At 45.0% G+C, this 18870-nt stretch overlaps 1 pseudogene; it reads right to left on the bottom strand.

Moving 5' to 3' along the window:
• Positions 1-261: 261 nt before the first annotated feature.
• LOC100668263 (large ribosomal subunit protein uL1-like) overlaps positions 262-18870 on the bottom strand; it is a 46761-nt pseudogene continuing 28152 nt past the window's right edge.

The raw sequence follows: 18870 nt of genomic DNA, 5'->3' as shown, positions 1-18870 counted from the left end.
GCCCAATAGCAAAGGTAGAAATGAAACAAAATCCCAGTGCTGGTGTTTACCAAATGGGTACTCTGGGTCAGGTAGTCTTCTAAATGCTTTACATATTCATTACATTTTCCCAACTGTCCTATAAGGTAGTACCACTGTCAGCCTGTGGGACAAAGAATTCACTTGGCCTCTTGCCTCTGGTTTCTGAAAATAGCTCTTGGAATTTACCAGCAATCAAGGTTTTTTTTTTGACAGTAACACTATGGTTTATTGAGCTGTGCCTTAGTACAGATGCTGGGGCTTGCCCACGGTGCTTTTGATGTACAAAGCTCAGACATTTTGCCAATTCTTCTTTAGCAGTGAAACCAGGGACTGAATGTCGTACATGCGTTCATCGTCTGTCATCTTCACATGGCTGATGGCCACTGCCAGACACAGCACATTCTTCACCTGGAACTTGATGGTGGATTTCACCTCATCTACTTTGGCCGCTATGCTCTCATTGTGGGTAAAAAGGGAACGGAATTTGCCAGCCTTGTTCAGGCCCAGACCCAAGATTCATGCGATCTGCTTGACCAGGGACTCAGAGGCCAAAAAGGCATCATACTTCTTGGCCAGCTTTCTGACCAGCTTCTTATTCTTGTTGAGTTTCTTCAGTGCCTCGTTGTCCATGTGAAGGATAGCCACAGCCTCAGTTTCATCACAGTTTTGCTGGTCCCCAAGGATACACACAGAGAACTTGGGGTGGGGGGTGGACTTAAGTCTGACGATGCCCAAGCGGTGTTTGTCTTTCTGAGGGACATAGTTCTTCAAGCTAACCTGCAGCTCCACTGTTTCAAAAAACTTCCTGCGCGCGCGCTGGTTCCACCGCAGGACTTCCCGCACTGCCTTTTAGAGGGTGTCGCAAGAGACTTGCTGCTCATGGTTCCTAGCGCCGCAGTAACCAGAAAAGAGCAATCAAGGATCTTTTTGTTTTATAAAATAGACAGACAAAACTTAAAAAACCAAAAACCTGTTGCCATCAAGTCAATTCTGACTTTTAGTGACCCTACACACAAGGTGGAAAGGAAACCCTGGTGGCAGAGTGGTTAAGTGCTAAGGCTGCTAACCAAGAGGTCGGCAGTTCGAATCTACCAGGCGTTCCCTGGAAACTCTAGGGACAGTTCTCTGTCCTATAGGGTCGCTATGAGTCGGAATCTACTCAACGGCAGTGGGTTTGGTTTTTTTTTTTTTACAGTTGGGGTAGAACTGCCTCATAGAATTCCCAAGAAATGGCTGGTGGATTTGAACTTCCAACCTTTTGGTTAGCAGCAGAGCTCTTTACCACCACACCATCAGGGCAACACTTAAACATGTTACACAGGCCCCAACCTGAGAACAGGCCTCAGGCAAGGAGGGGCTTGATGCATTCATGTATATTCATTGATTAGACCAATCATAACTATGTGTTAAGGCCTCAGTCATGCATGTGCATGAGGTCCCCAACCTCTTTTTGGGGCTTCCTGGAGTGGTGAGAACATACTAGCACAGGAGAGGGTGGCATGTCCCCGGGGATAATGAAAGCCTCATGTTGTCAGGGCCTCTCAGACCTTGCCTGATGAGTCTCTTAGCTTGTATCATTTCTGGTCAGAAAAAACGGGTAACTGTAATTATAGGTTGTTGTTGTTTGGTGCCTTCAAGTCGATTCTGACTCATAGTGACCCTATGTACAACTATCCTCACAATTGCTGCAGCCACTGTGTTAATTCATCTCATCAAAAGTCTTCCTCTTTTTTGCTGACCTTCTACTTTACCAAGCATGATGTCCTTCTCCAGGGACTGGTCCTTCTGACAACATGTCCAAAGTACATGAGCTGAAGTCTTGCCGTCCTTGGTTCTAAGGAGCACTCTGGCTGTACTTCTTCCAAGACAGACTTGTTCGTTCTTCTGACGGTCCATGGTATATTTAATATTTTTTGCTAACACCATAATTCAAAGGCATCAATTCTTTGGTCTTCCTTGTTCATTGCCCAGCTTTCTCCTGCATATGAGGTGAATGAAAATATCACAGCTTGGGTCGGGCTTTGCCCTCAAAGTAACATCCTTGCTTTTTAGCACTTTAAAGAGGTCTTTTGAAGCAAATTTCCCCAGTCTGATCTCTTGACTGCTGCTTCCAAGGGCTTTGATTGTGACTATGTATGGTGAAAATATAAGTAATACCAAAAAAACCAAACCCTTTGCTGTTGAGTTGATTCAGACTCATAGGGACCCTATAGGATAAAGTAGAAATGCTCCATAGGGTTTCCAAGGCTGTAAATCTTTACAGAAGCAGACTGCCACGCCTTTCTTCTATGGAGTGGCTGGTGGGTTTGAACTGCAGCTGAGCACTTAACCACTGCACCATCAGTGTTCCTTAACTCTAGGTAATAGTCTCTATGAATTTTGTGAGCCATTATATATAATTAATGAACCCACAGCAGGCAATGAGCTAGCAGAGGCTGGGAGGACAGGGTCTTAACTTGTGAAGACACCAGCTCTGGGTGGCTGGTGGCCAGGGAATGGCTGCACGGGCAAATGACGAAGAAAGATAGAGTCCTTTAGCTTGTGACCTACCCTCGGGTGGCCAGGGGTGAGGTCTGAGTGGTTAGGGTTAGAGAAAGGAGTGATAAATGTGGATTTGCCCATCTTATCCCGATAGCATCACACAGCCCCATCCTACAAATGAGAAAATACGCTTTTGACCACTATGATATACTGCCTTGCAATCTAGATGTCTTAATTTTAGCATAAAATTTAGGATAAGTGGTGCGGTGGTTGGACTGCACTGTGTGGCAAGAGTTACTAAAGGGTAATCCCAGTGGGCTATAGGGTGGAGAACATCCAGGTTCAGGATGCCTTGGGGATTTCTTTCCCATGCCTCACTAAATCAGATGATAGGCAAACTCAGTGGTTCTGGCTGAATGTTGTAGTAGGTATTGCCTGGAACCTACCAGCCACAGAAGGACTCGATTTTGCTCAATGGCCCCCATAAAAGCCTGTTGCTGTCAAGTCGGTTTCTACTCATAGTGACCCTCTAGGACAGAATAGAACTGCCCGATAGGTTTTCCAAGACTGTAAGCTTTACGAAAGCAGATTGCTACATCTTTCTCCCATGGAGCAGCTGGTGGGTTGGAACTGCCGACATTTTGGTTAGCAACCAAGCACTTAACTAGGGCCCCATACCAAAATGGCCCCATACCAAAAACCAAAAAACCAGACCCATTGCCATCAAGTCGATTCCAACTCATAGAGACCCTACAGGACAAAGTAGAACTGCCCCATATGGTTTCCAAGGCTGTAAATCTTTACAGAAGCAGACTGCTACATCTTTCTCCTGTGGAACGACTGGTGAGTTTGAACCACTGATCTTTCAGATAGCAACTGAGCACTTACCCACTGTGGCCACCAAGCAGCCCAGAAAACTTATGGCCAGCAGATGGCGCTGACAATGATATACACTCCAGGTACTCTGCACACCAGCAGGCGGAGCAGCCTGCCACCCCAGGGTTGCAAGGAGGATAGGCCTGCTTTCACCTACATGTCGACCCCCGGAAGGCAGGGGGTGTGGAGAAGAGAGAACTCTTTTGAAGGTTTCCTGCTCCACGCTTATGTTTATAATCCACTCTGATCGCTTCTTGGCCTTTTGGCTAAGATCATGTGTAAGTTCCATAGTTCTCTCTTTTAGGTTTTTTTTTTTTTAATGGTGCTGAAAATATATATAACAAAACATTTACCAATTCAACAATTTTTACATGTAGAATTCAGTGACCTTGATTACATTCTTCGTGCTGTGCATCCATTATCACTATCCTTTTCCAAATTATTCCATTAACAGAAACTCAGTGCCCCCTTAGCAAAGGCTCCGCCTATGAAACCACTAATAAACTTTGGTCTCTATACGTTTGCCTCTTTCATATTAGTGAGATCATATGGTACTTGTCCTTTCATGACTGACTCATTTTACTCAGCATAATGTTTTCAAGGTTCACCCATGTTGTGGCATGTATCAGGACTTCATTTCTCCATATGGCTGAATAATTTTGTGTGCATGTACCCCCCATGTGTCTGTCAGTTTGTCATACTGTGGGGGCTTGCGTGTTGCTGTGATGCTGGAAGCTATGCCACCAGTATTCAGATACCAGCAGGGTCACCCATGGAGGACAGTTTTCAGCTGAGCTTCCAGACTAAGACAGACTAGGAAGAAGGACTCTGCAGTCTACTTCTGAAAAGCATTAGCCAGTGAAAACCTTATGAATAGCAGTGGAACGTTGTCTGATATAGTACAGGAAGATGAGCCCCCCAGGTTGGAAGGCACTCAAAAGATGACTGGGGAAGAACTGCCTCCTCAAAGTAGAGTTGACCTTAATGACGATGTGGATGGAGTAAAGCTTTTGGGACCTTCATTTACTGATGTGGTGGGACTCAGAATGAGAAGAAACAGCTGCAAACATCCATTAATAGTCGGAACCTGGAATGTATGAAGTATGAATCTAGGAAAATTAAAAATCGTCAAAAATGAAATGGAATGCATAAACATCGATATCCTAGGCATTAGTGAGATGAAATGGACTGGTATTGGCCATTTTTAATTGGACAATCATATAGTCTACAGTGCTGGGAATGACAGCTCAAAGAGGAATGGTGTTGCATTCATCGTCAAGAAGAACATTTCAAGATCTATCCTGAAGTACAACGCTGTCAGTGATAGGATAATATCCATATGCCTACAAGGAAGACCAGTTAATACAGCTATTATTCAAATTTACGCACCAACCAGTAGGGCCAAAGATGACGAAATAGAAGATTTTTATCAGCTGCTGCAGTCTGAAATTGATTGAACATGCAATCAAGATGCATTGATAATTACTAGTGATTGGAATGCGAAAGTTGGAAACAAAGGAGAAGGATCAGTAGTTGGAGAATATGGCCTTGGTGATAGAAACAATGCTGGAGATCGAGTGATAGAATTTTGCAAGGCCAACAACTTCTTCATTGCAAATACTTTCTTTTAGCAACATAAACAGCGACATGGACCTCACCAGATGGAACACACAGATCAAATTGACTACATCTGTGGAAAGAGACGATGGAAAAGCTCAATATCATCAGTCAGAGCAAGGCCAGGGGCCGACTGTGGAACAGACCATCAATTGCTCATATGCAAGTTCAAGCTGAAACTGAAGAAAATCAGAGCAAGTCCACAAGAACCAAAATATGACCTTGAGTACATCCCACCTGAATTTAGAGACCATCTCAAGAATAGATTTGATGCATTGAACACTAGTGACCACAGACCAGATGGGTTGTGGAATGACATCAAGGACATCATCCATGAACAAAGCAAGAGGTCACTGAAAAGACAGGAAAGAAAGAAAAGACCAAGATGGATGCCAGAGGAGACTCTGAAACTTGCTCTTGAGCGTTGAGCAGCTAAAGCTAAAGGAAGAATTGTTGAAGTAAAAGAACTGAACAGAAGATTTCAAAGGGCGGCTCGAGAAGATAAAGTATTATAATGACATGTGCAAAGAGCTGGAGATGGAAAACCAAAAGGGAAGAACACTCTCGGCATTTCCCAAACTGAAAGAACCGAAGAAAAAATTCAAGCCTCGAGTTGCAATAGTGAAGGATTCTACGGGGAAAATATTAAACGACGCAGGAAGCGTCAAAAGAAGATGGAAAGAATACACAGAGTCATTATACCAAAAAGAATTAGTCAATGTTCAACCATTTCAAGAGGTGTCATATGATCAGGAACCGATGGTACTGAAGGAAGAAGTCCAAGCTGCTCTGAAGGCATTGGTGAAAAACAAGGCTCCAGGAATTGACGGAATATCAATTGAGATGTTTCAACAAACGGATGCAGCGCTGGAGGTGCTCACTCATCTATGCCAAGAAATATGGAAGACAGTTTCCTGGCCAACTGACCGGAAGAGATCCATATTTATGCCTATTCCCAAGAAAGGTGATCCAACCGAATGTGGAAATTATAGAACAATATCGTTAATATCACACACAAGCAAAATTTTACTGAAGATCATTCAAAAATGGCTGCAGCAGTATATCGACAGGGAACTGTCAGAATTCAGGCCGGTTTCAGAAGAGGACATGGAACCAGGGATATCATTGCTGATGTCAGATGGATCCTGGCTGAAAGCAGAGAATACCAGAAGGATGTTTGCCTGTGTTTTACTGACTATGCAAAGGCATTCCACTGTGTGGATCATAACAAACTATGTATAACATTGCAAAGAATGGGAATTCCAGAACACTTAATTGTGCTCATGAGGAAACTTTACATAGATTAAGAGGCAGTTGTTCGGATAGAACAAGGGGATACTGATTGGTTTAAAGCCAGGAACGGTGTGCATCAGGGTTGTATTCTTTCACCATACCTATTTAACCTGTATACTGAGCAAATAATCCGAGAAGCTGGACTATATGAAGAAGAACGGGGCATCAGGGTTGGAGGAAGACTCCTTAACAACCTGTGTTCTGCAGATGACACAACCTTGCTTGCTGAAAGTGAAGAGGACTTGAAGCACTTACTAATGAAGATCAAAGACCACAGCCTTCAGTATGGATTGCACCTCAACATAAAGAAAACAAAAATCCTCACAACTGGACCAATGAGCAACATCATGATAAATGGAGAAAAGACTGAAGTTGTCAAGGATTTCATTTTACTTGGATCCACAATCAAAAGCCATGGAAGCAGCAGTCAAGAGATCAAAAGAGTCATTGCATTGGGTGAATCTGCTGCAAAGGACCTCTTTAAAGTGTTGAAAAGCAAAGATGTCACCCTGAAGACTAAAGTGCGCCTGACCCAAGCCATGGTATTTTCAATCGCATCAAATGCATGTGAAAGCTGGACAATGAATAAGGAAAACTGAAGAATTGATGCCTTTGAATTGTGGTGTTGGTGAAGAATATTGAATATACCATGGACTGCCAAAAGGACGAACAAATCTGTCTTGGAGGAAGTACAACCAGAATGCTCCTTAGATGCAAGGATGGCGAGACTGCATCTTACATACTTTGGACATGTTGTCAGGAGGGATCAGTCCCTGGAGAAGGACATCATGCTTGGCAGAGTACGGGGTCGGTGGAAAAGAGGAAAACTCTCAATGAGGTGGATTGACACAGTGGCTGCAACAATGAGCTCAAGCATAACAACGATTGTAAGGATGGCACAGGACCGGGCAGTGTTTTTTCTGTTGTGCATAGGATTGCTATGAGTCGGAACCAACTGGACAGCACCTACAACAACAACATGTATGTACCACATTGTGTTTACCCAGTCATGTGTTGATGGACATTTAAATTGCTTTCACCTTTTGGCTATTGTAAAAAGTACTAAAATAAACACTAGTGTGTAGGTTTTTGTTTGCCTTCCTCCTTTCACTTCTTCTAGGTATATACCGAGAGTTGGGATTGCAAGGTCATATGGTAGTTTTGGAGCCCTGGTGGTGCAATGTTTAAGAGCTTAACTGCTTACGAAAAGGTTGGTAGTTCAAATCCACCAGTTGCTCCTTGGAAACCGTATGGGGCAGTTCTACTCTGTCCTATAGAGTCGCTATGAGTCAGAATCGACTTGATGGCAATGTGTTTTTTGTTTGTTTGTTTATGGTAGCTCTATGCTCAGTTTTTGGAGGAACCACCAAACTGTTTTCCACAGTGATGCTACCATTTTTGTTATCCCACCAGCAATGGATGAGGGTTTCAGGTTCTCTACATCCTTGTGTGTGTTTTATCATTGCCATTCTAGTGGTTGCGAGGTGGTAACTTATTGATGTTTGATTTACATCCCTCTGCAGTAGAAACCCTGGTGGCACAGTGCTTAAGAGCTACAGCTGCTAACCAAAAGGTTGGCAGTTCAAATCCACCAGCCGCTTCCTGGAAACTGTATGGGGCAGTTCCACTCTGTCCTTCCTATAGGGTCGCTATGAATTGGAATCAACGGCACAGTTTTTTTTTTTTTTTAAATGAAGAATTCGAATTATGGTGTTGATAAAGAATATTGAATATACCATAGACTGCCAGAAGAACAAATAAATCTGTCTTGAAGGAAGTACAGCCAGAGTGCTCCTTAGACACAAGGATGGTGAGACTTTGTCTCACTTTTAACATGTTATCAGTAAGGACCAGTTCCTGAGGAAGGACATCATGCTTGGTAAAGTAGAGGGTCAGAGAAAAAGAGGAAGACCCTCAATGAGATGAATAGACAGAGTGGCTGCAATAATGGGCTCAAACATAGCAATGATTGTGAGCATGGCTCAGGACCGGGCAGTGTTTTGCTCTGTTGTACACGGGGTGCTATGAGTCGGAGCTGACTCTCTCGACAGCCTGCTTGCTTCCTCGTGGCAGGAACCATGGTAGTGAGTTTCTTGTGCATCACTCTATTTCCAGTGCCCTGCATACAGCCTGGCACACAGTAGGTGCTCAGTACATGCGTGTTGGAGTAAATGATTGGGAATGAAACCAGAAAATGTTCTTGGGGGGAGTTATGGGCACCTGTTAGTCCCTGAATCTTCCAGTTTCCAGGCATCCCCTCCACTCTGCCCCTCATCTCACCCCAAGCCCTAAACCCTTTCCGGATTGTGCGTGAAAACTTTGCAAAGCCCAGGCTGCCCACCCAGGATTCATTTGGCAGATGCTGATTGAGGATGACACAGACCCTTTGGCTTGCAAATACCCTAGTTTCATCTCCTAGCTGGCCCCCAGGCCCCTGGGCATGGAAGCCGCTGCACTTTATTCAGCGGCACAACAGACCCTGCTCATAGCAATTGTTTAAGTTCTAAGCAGAGTGCGACGTAATTGGTTTTCTTTTATATGGCCTTTCTGGCCCTCGGTTTGTAATTCTTTCATTCTCCCAAAATGATTGGTCAGGTGGTAATCTTTTTTTTTTTTTTTAATTTTTATTATGCTTTAAGTGAAAGTTTACAAATCAGGTCAATCTCTCATACAAAAATTTACATACACTTTGCTATATACTCTTAATTGCTCTCCCCCTAATGAGATAACACAGTCCTTCCCTCCACTCTTTCTCCTCACATCCACTCGGGCAGCTTCTGGCCCCCTCTGCCCTCTCATCTCCCCTCCAGGCAGGAGATGCCAACATAGTCTCATGTGTCTACTTGATCCAAGAAGCTCGTTCTTCACCAGTATCATTTTCCATCCCATATTCCAGTCCAATCCCTGTCTGAAGAGTTGGCTTTGGGAATGGTTCCTGTCTTGGGCTAACAGAAGGTCTGGGGACCATGGCCTCCGGGGTCCTTCTAGTCCCAGTCTGACCATTAAGTCTGGTCTTTTTACGAGAATTCGGGGTCTGCATCCCACTGCTCTCCTGCTCTCTGTTGTGTTCCCTGTCAGGGCAGTCATCGGTTGTGGCCAGGCACCTTCTAGTTCTTCTGGTCTCAGGCCGATGTAGTCTCTGGTCTATGTGGTCCCTTCTGTCTCTTAGGCTCATAATTACCTTGTGTCTTTGGTGTTCTTCATTCTTCCTGGCTCCAGGTGGGTTGAGACCAATTGATGCATCTTAGATGGCTGCTTGCTAGTGTTTAAGACCCCAGATGTTGGGCAGTAATCTTGCAAGGGGTTGATCAGTTTACTATTCTCATAATTGGTTTGCAGGGATTGATTGGTTTACAATCTGCCTAAGGGATTGGTCCATTTATGAAAGCCATGCCCTGAAACTGACAAAGAGTTTTTCTATACGAGAGGGCAGTCTTGCAGAGGTGGAAAGGGGGTTCCTGATCAATGAGAGCCAGGAGAGGAGTGTGTCCTTTGGACATGGGGCACTGAGCTGAGAATCTTCTAGAAGAGCTATAATACAGGGCAAGGGCTGTGATATGAGCTGGTAACACAGAGCTGATAACATTGAAAACCAAGAGAAACACTGACAAGCTTTGGCAGAGCTGAGCGGCAGAGAAACAGCGGCAGCAGTACAAGTAGCAGAAACCACCAGACCAGCAGTAGTGGGCAAGCTGACCTATCGAGCAGAGCTGGGCGCCTCCAGGCAAGAGGTAGCCCATGGAGCAAAGGTGTGGGCATACAGCATACGGGGTTGCCTGTAAAACAGTTTTGCTTCAAAGCTGTCGTAATGCCCACCTGACCCTGGCACTGGCCCAGGGTTGTCCCAAAGCTGCTGATTGAGAGCTGGACCAGTGAGCATGGGGGCCAAAGCCAATCAAGAAAAGCTGCGGAGAAAGACTGAGAGAGACAGAAAGAACAAACACAGCCACACCTCACCTGACCTGAGCTGGCAACACCCCTGCTGACACCTTGTCCGCGGCATGCTCGCCCAGCTACACAGAAATAGACATGGGTAATTTGGGAAAGGCGAGCAGGTCCCCTTTTAGACATAAGTGGGTTCCTCTCCTACAAAGCTAAATGGGAAACTTGTAGGGGTGGAGGAGACTGGTTCTCCTCAAATCTGGTCCTGTTGTTTACCGTTTGCTTTTTCTAAGTAATCTGCTCGTGTTGTTTACTGTTTAAATAATACTAACAGCTTTCAATTGCCAACACTGCTTCTTGTGTGTACAACCCAATTGGATCAGGCAGTAGAGCCATCATCCTAGCCATCTTATCGCTGCTTGTTGTTTTGAGGCAACAATTTACAGGGGGTCTCAAACTCATGGCCCTTGGTCCAAATTTGGCCAGTAGCTGATCTATGTTTCACTGGCAGCCATTTCTTAAAAATTTTTATTGTGCTTTAAGTGAAAGTTTACAAATCAAGTCGGTCTGTCACATATAAACTTATATATACCTTGCTATATACTAGTAGTTGCTCTCCCCTTAATGAGACAGCACATTCCTTCTCTCCACTCTCTATTTCCGTGTCCATTCAGCCAGCTTCTGTCCCCCTCTGCCTTCTTATCTCCCCTCCAGCCAGAACCTGCCCACATAGTCTCACGTGTATACTTGAGCCAAGAAGCTCACTCCTCACCAGTATCATCTTCTATCTTATAGTCCAGTTCAATCCCTGTCTGAAAAGGTGGATTTGGGAATGGTTCCAGCCTTGGGCTAACAGAAGGTCTAGGGACCATGACCTCCGGGGTCCTTCTAGCCTCAGTCAGACCATTAAGTCTGGTCTTTTTACAAGAATTTGAGGTCTGCAACCCACTGCTCTTCATCTCCATCAGGGGTTCTCTGTTGTGTTCTCTATCAGTGCAGTCTTCAGTTGTAGCTGGGCACCATCTAGTTCTTCTGGTCTCAGGCTGAGGGAGTCTCTGATTTATGTAGCCCTTTCTGTCTCCTTGGGAACCCTATGGGGCAGTTCTACTCTGTCCTATAGGGTTGCTGTGAGTCAGAATTGACCTGACAGCAGTGGGTTTTTTGGGTTTTTTTTTTGGTTCTGTCTCTTAGGCTCATAATTACCTTGGGTCTTTGGTGTTCTCTAGTCTCTTGGCTCCAGGTGGGTTGAGACCAATTGATGCATCTTAGATGGTCACTTGCTAGCGTTTAAGACCCCAAACTACACTCACCAAAGTGAGATGCGGAATGTTTTCTTAATAGATTTTTATTATGCTAATTGCCCTATATGTCCCCTGAAACTATGGTCCCCAGACCCCTGCCCCTGCTACTCTGGCCTTCTAAATGCTCCATTTATTCAGGAAACTGCTTTGCTTTTGGTTTAGTCTAGTTGTGCTGACCTCTCCTGTAGCCATGTTTTTTCAAGAAGCTTGAGTCTGGTGCTTTTAGACGGGACCCTCCAGTTCACCATAGTCCCCGCCACTTCCTTATACCCTGCATGGTCATACCATTATGATCTGTCTGGCCCCAGAAATTCTTGCATTGGCATCCTCTGGTTTAGGGCTTTTGGGCTGTTTTCCTGGGGGTCCCATATGTCCAGCCAGGTACCTACGGCTTGAGCCATTTTTTGCAAATGCGAGGTAGCTCAGTAGAGAGGCAAAGACTTATAACTTGAAAAGCTGCAACTAAACTCAGATTTTTTTTTTCACTCAGATATCAGCTTCTAAGCTTGGCATGGGGGGTGGGGGTGGGTGCAGAAGTAGCCAAAAGAAGACAAGGAAACTGAGTCAGCATGAGGGATCAGAGCTATTATGAAGCCCTCCCTCTGTGCTGATCAGTTTTGCTTTGGTAACTGCCTAGTTCCTGGGCCACAACTTGGATCTCAACCTCAAGGTTAAGCATTGCCCTCTTCCAAGAGGACTGCTTTAAGACACAATGGATAACATCAGGACAAAAGAGCTGGGACCCCGGAATGAGAAAGGCCTGGGTCTGAATTCCAGCTCAGCCATTTGCTTTGTTGTTATTAAGTGCCATTGAGTCAGTTCCAACTCATAGTGACCCCACATACAACAGAACAAAACACTGCCCAGTCCTGTGCCATCCTCACAATCATTGTTTTGCTGGAGCCCATTGTTGCAGCCACTGTGTCAATCCATTTCGTTGAGGGTCTTCCTCTTTTTCGCTGTCACTCTACTCTGCTAAGCATGATGTCCTCCTTCTAGCTGTGCAACAGCAGACAAGTGACCTCAGTTTCCCCATCCGTAGCATGGGATCCTAACAGCACCTTCCTCACACAGTTGGCGCGAGGTCCTGTGCGTTGTAAAGAGCTGGACACAAGCCCTGGCACTTAGTAATCAGTTGGCAGATGGTAGTGAGGATCACTGATTACCAATTTTATCCCAGAGCCTGGCCCTGGCCCTAGGCCCCCACCCTCCCCACTATGGCCAGAGCTATGCTTTCTCCACAAACCCCCTGACAGCTGGCCCAGGGTCTCTCATCAGCTTCACCATCTGCCATTTCTCACCGCTCCCCACCCCCCACCAACCTAACAATAATTCTCAGCCCTAGAACCCCAGGTCTAGTCCCTGGGACAACTCCTAAGGGCCCCTCTACTTGGGGCTCCTCTGTGCCCAGTCCCAGAGGCCTTTGTCCCCTCCCACAGCCTTCATCCTCACCTCCAAAGGACCGTGCTGCCCAGACCCTCACCCAAACCCAAGCCCAAATGCCCACAGCCACCTCCACTCAAGGCCCTGACATGGCCAGGGGCTGGGAATGCCATGTCATGGTGGAGACAGGCTTGGGGGCCAGCCAGGTCGGGTTTAGATTTCAGTGCTGCTCGCTCAGGCAGATCTCATGCCCTCTCTGGGGCTTAGGATCCTCACCCGTGAGATGAGAATAATAAGGGCAGTTGCCCATTGCAACCAAACACAGGTTCTTGTCCTGCCCTATTAGCTGATCAAAATAAGATGGATGCCACACCACCAGTTGCAGGGGAAACAGAAAGTGGAAATTTATTGTTCATACAAACGAGGAGCAACATGGGGCCTTACAGGCGAAAGACCATGAGCTCCCCCGCCAAGGGAGCTGGGAGTTTTTATGTCTTTGAGTCCCCAGGGGGCAGGGATTGACAACCAAAATCTGAAACCCTGAGCCCTCCCATTCCCATATTTGGAGATTCGGGCACTGAGTCATGTTACAAAGGAAGGGACCTTTGGCTTTGTAAGTGAGCTCAAATACCATGGTATGCTGGAAAATATATTCCTCTCCAGTGATGCTCAGGTCCAGGGTCTGGTTGAGGACATAGCTCTTCAGGTCCTGCATGTGCCAAAATCCTGGTATGCACATGGGAGGGATTCTGGTGCCAAATTCAAAGCATGGTTTAGGGCCACAGTGTGATCTGGCCAAGCCACAGTTAGAAGCCATGGCTTGGTGGGCTGCGGGGGAGGACCGTGGCAGAGGAGGGGAAGCCTCGGTGGAGGCTTCACCAGGAACGGATGGTTGGAAAAAGGCCAAGTAAATGTTAGCAGCTGCTACTGTTATTGATGATCAAAAAACCAAACCTGCTGCTGTTAAGTGACTTTGTAGGACAGACTAGAATTGCCCAATAGGTTTTCCAAAGCCGTAATCTTTACTGTGGGTTCTGTGCAAGAGCACTCAAAAAACTGAGGCTGTTGGGATAACTAAAATGGCTAACTCAGCTCTGAATCAGATTCCATTTTGTTTTAAACTCCTGCTGCTGCTTGTAAAGTATGAGCACCGCTTTCAGGTAAACAAGTCTTATTTTGTAAACAAATATAGCTATGTTTGCTTGACTATGATTCCAGGAGGTGTGTGCTGATGGTTCTTGGAAAAAATGCTTGCCCTCAGAAAAAATGTTTGAAAACAGATCAACTGATATAAAGAAATGTCCGTTTGTGGTCGCATCGAGCCAACCTTCTTGAATAAAAGCCCTGCATTCCTTTGTGAATGCCGTAGTACTTTATACTTTCACTTTGTGCTGCCCAACTCAAGTTGTACTTTTCCTCAATAAAATGCTCTTCTTTCCACTCTAATAGAGTAAGAATTTTGTTCTTCAACAATTTAAGCTGCCAACTTTTCCGTTAGCAGCCAAGAACTTAACCACTGCATCATCAGGGCTCCTTTACTAATAATGAATGTTGTTATTCCAGCAGCCTCTGATCTCAGATGTGCCCCCTGAAGCAATACTGGGAGGGGGGAGCTTCTCCTCCAGCCTGCTGCACCCCAAAGGGTGAAGGTGATGGTGGGAGAGGGCCTCTCTCTTTCAGGTCTGAGAAATGGGTCTTCCTGGAGGGAAGAAGAAGCGAAAGTGCCCAGGCTGGGTGGGGCTGGTGACCCAATGCCTTCTCCCAAGCCCCGTGGGTATATGGGGGTGACAGGATCCAATGAACGAGATGAGAGTTAGGAGGTTGGGGCCACGGTTCTGAGTGGCCCAGGGACAACGACAGCCAGTTTCGCTCTCTTTTTTTTTTTTTTTTAATATCTAACACTCATTAAAGACTTCTTTGAAGTGTTAAAAAGCACAGCTGTCACTGCTTTAGGTGAAGGGAAAGACAACACTCAATACATGGAAGGTCAGCTCAATTGGACTGGACCAAAAGCAAAGAAGTTTCCGGGATAAAATGAATGCTTCAAAGGTCAGCGGAGCAAGTGCGGGGGTCTGGGGAACATGGTTTTCGGGGACTTCTATGTCAATTGGCAAAATAATTCTATTATGAAATCATTCTGCATCCCACTTTGAAATGTGGCGTCTCGGGTCTTAAATGCTAACAAGCGGCCATCTAAGATGCATCAATTGGTCTCAACCCACCTGGAGCAAAGGAAAATGAAGAACACCAAGGCCACACGACAACTAAGAACCCAAGAGACAGAAAGAGCCACATGAACCAGAGACCTACGTCATCCTGAGACCAGAAGAACTAGTTGGTGCCTGGCCACAATCGATGACTGCCCTGACAGGGAGCACAGCAGAGGACCCCTGAGGGAGCAGGAGATCAGTGGGATGCAGACCCCAAATTCTCATAAAAAGACCAAACTTAATGGTCTGACTGAGACTGGAGGAATCCCGACGGCCATGCTCCCCAGACCTTCAGTTGACACAGGACAGGAACCATCCCCGAAGACAACTCATCAGAAATGAAAGGGACTGGTTAGCGGGTGGGAGAGAGACGCTGATGAAGAGTGAGCTAATGATATCAGGTGGACACTCGAGATTGTGTTGGCAACTCTTGTCTGGAGGGGGGATGGAAGGATAGAGAGACAGGGAAGCCGGCAAAATTGTCAAGAAAGGAGAGACTGAAAGGGCTGACTCAAGAGGGGGAGAGAAAGTGGGAGTAGGGAGTGAGATGTATGTAAACTTATATGTGACAGACTGATTGGATTTGTAAACGTTCACTTGAAGCTTAATAAAAGTTATAAAAAAAAAAAAAAAAGAAGTGAGTGGGTAGATATGAGTGAGATATTCTGGATTATGAATGATCTCCTAACAGTTATCTTTATGATGAGGCCATATGTTATGCATGATCCAGATCTTGCCAGGCATTCTTCCTTCTAGCCCAATGATCCTAATTGAGTGGTAAATACCCATTAAATATTTAAATAGAAAAAAAAAAAAAAAGCACAGCTGTCACCTCGAGGACTGATGAGTTTTAATTCTCCTGGAATCCAGATTTCTGGCTTTCATGGAAGTTGGTTTAACCTACATAGGCCATTGCCTTTAGGTGTCCTTTTGAACCTTGAACCTTGGGAAATGGTTCCCTGGAGTCACCTTCAGGTCAAACAATAGCTTAGTAAGCAGCTTAGTGGAGACATTGTCTTTAGGCATTGGGTTCTTTAATAAAATTATTTATGCGCAGCCAGCTTCATGGCCTGACTAGAGGCTGTGTTAGGATGTATGACATGTCCTTGGTGACTGTCTCTGTAACCTGCCCTGTGCCCTGTGAAGAATTCAGTTAGTTTTTGGAGACAGACTCCAAAGGTCAAACTAGGAGCTATGTTTTAGGGTAAATCAGCAATTATTTTAATTTTTCTTCAAGATAATGCTGTAGGAAAATCCTTCTTGACCACAAATTTCTCAGTTCTATTCTCACCTTTTTTTCCATGGCAAGGCCAATAAGATTGGTATAAGAATTCTGGAAGTTCTTCTCATCTTCAGACCATTTCTGATGCTGTAGTAGAAATGTTACCCTGATTTACAAATCATATATTCAATAAAATTCCATCAATTTCTATTATTGGCTTAATAGGATTTTTGTTTTAACAGGACTAAGGTGCACCTGATCCAAGCCATGGTATTTTTTTTTTTTAGTTGTCCTTTAGGTGAAAGTTTACAGAGCAAATTACTTTCTCATGAAAGAGTTAATACACAAATTGCTTTGTGATATTGGTTGCCAACACCTCGATGTGTAAACACTCTCCCCTTCTCCACCCTGATTCCCTGTTTTCATTCGTCCAGTTTTCCTGTCTCTTTCTGCCTTCTCGTCTTTGCTTTTGGGCTGATGTGCCCATTAGTCTCATATACACGATTGAACTATGAAGCACATTCCTCATGTGTGTTATTGTTGGCCCTATAGATCTGTCTAATCTTTGGCTGAATGGTGAACCTCAGGAGTGACTTTAGTCCTGAGTTGAAAGGGTGTCTGGTGCCATACTCGCAGTCTCTGTCAGACCAGCAAGCCTTGTCCTTTCTGTGTGTGTGTGTATAAATTTGAATTTTGTTCTACATTTTTCTCCTGCCCTGCTCAGGAACCTCTACTGTAATCCCTGCAATTGGTGGTGGTAACCGGGCACCACCTAGTTCTTCTGGGCTCAGTCTGGTGGAGGTTGTGGTAGTTGTGGTCCATTAGTCCTTTGGACTAATCTCTCCTTGATCTTTGGTTTTCTTCATTCTCCTTTGCTTCATCCAGGATGGGAACAGTAGATATATCTTAGATGGCTGCTCACAGACTTTTAAGACCCCAGAAGCTACTCACCACAGTCGGATATAGAACATTTTCTTTATAGGCTACATTATGCCAATTAAGCTAGATATCCCCTGAGACCATGATCCCTAGTCCTAGGTCAGTCCCTCCGGGCATTTGGATATGTCCGTGAACCTTCTAAGGCTATGGTATTTTCAACCGCCCTCACATGCATGCGAAAGCTGGACAATGAGTAAGGAAGACTGAAGAAGAACTCATGCATTTGAATTATGGTGTTGGCTAAGAATATTGAATTTATCGTGGACTGCCAGAACAATGAACGAATCTGTCTTGGAGGAAGCACAGCCTGAATTCTTATTAGAAGCAAGGATAGCAAGACTTTGTCTCACATATTTTGGACATGTTATCAGGAGGGACCAGCCCCTGGAGAAGGACATAATGCTTGGTAAAGTGGAGCGTCAGGTGAAAAAGAGGAAGACCCTCAACGAGATGGTTTGACATGGTGACTACAATAATGAGCTCAAACATAGCAATGATTATAAGGATGGAGCAGGACCAGGCAGTGTTTTATTCTGTTGTACATAGGGTCACTATCAGTTGAAACTAATTCAATGGCATCTAACAACAACAATGTTTATTAAGCACCGGCAATGAGCCAAGCCTGGTCAAAGCGGTTTGCACACATGAACTCGTTTAATCCATACCCTAACCCAAGGGTTCTGCTCACCAGGGGACATGTGGCTATGTCTGGAGACATTTTCAGTTGTCACAGTTTGGATTGGGAGTGCTACTGGCATCTAGTGGGTGGAGGCCAGAGATGCTGCTAAACACCCTACAATGCATAGGACAGCCCCGCCCCCCCTGCCCCCCCCACAAAGAATCACCCACCCTGAACGTCAACAGTGCTGAGGCTGGGAAATCCTGAGTTAACCCTCTGACCTTGGTCCTATGATTATCTCCATCTCACAGGTGGGGAAACTGAGGCCCAAAGAGGTCAAGAGTTATACTCAGAAGTAATGGTGCCAGCATCTTTTCCCCCATGTTTTTCTTATGAAAATGTTCAAATACGCAGGAAGAATAGAAAACATCTGGATACCCATATTTTAGATTCAATCATTCTTATACCTTCACTGCATCTCTGTATGCATGTGTGTATGTGTATATTTTTTTATTGTAGTGAATATATACAAATACATACCCACCAAAACATTCACTAACACAACTTCCGCATTTATAGTTCAATGACATTGATTACATTTTTCATGTTGTGCCACCATTATTGCTATCCTTTTCCAAAATATTCCGCTATCATTACCATAAACTCAACAAACAAAAACTCCCCTTGCCCCCTTCCTCCCACACATGGTAAACCACAAATCCCAAACCAAACCCACTGCCATCGAGTCAACTCCCCTGGTAACCACTGTTAAAAATAATCAAAACTCAGAAGAAATTGACCACCATGCATCTGTCAGTTTGTTGTACTGTGGTGGCTTTTGTGTGTTGCTGTGATGCTGGAAGCTATGCCACCAGTATTTCAAATACCAGCAGGGTCACCCATGGTAGACAGGTTTCCGCTGAGCTTCCAGACTAAGACAGACTAGGAAGAAGTACCTGGCAGTCTATTTCTGAGAAAAATTGGTCAGTGAAAACCTTATAAAGAGGATCAGAATATTGTCTGGTA

Source organism: Loxodonta africana, chromosome 3 (genome assembly GCF_030014295.1).
Source record: "Loxodonta africana isolate mLoxAfr1 chromosome 3, mLoxAfr1.hap2, whole genome shotgun sequence".
Classification (NCBI taxonomy): domain Eukaryota; kingdom Metazoa; phylum Chordata; class Mammalia; order Proboscidea; family Elephantidae; genus Loxodonta; species Loxodonta africana.
The sequence above is the reverse complement of the archived record's forward strand: the minus strand, read 5'-3'. Positions and strand labels throughout refer to the sequence as shown.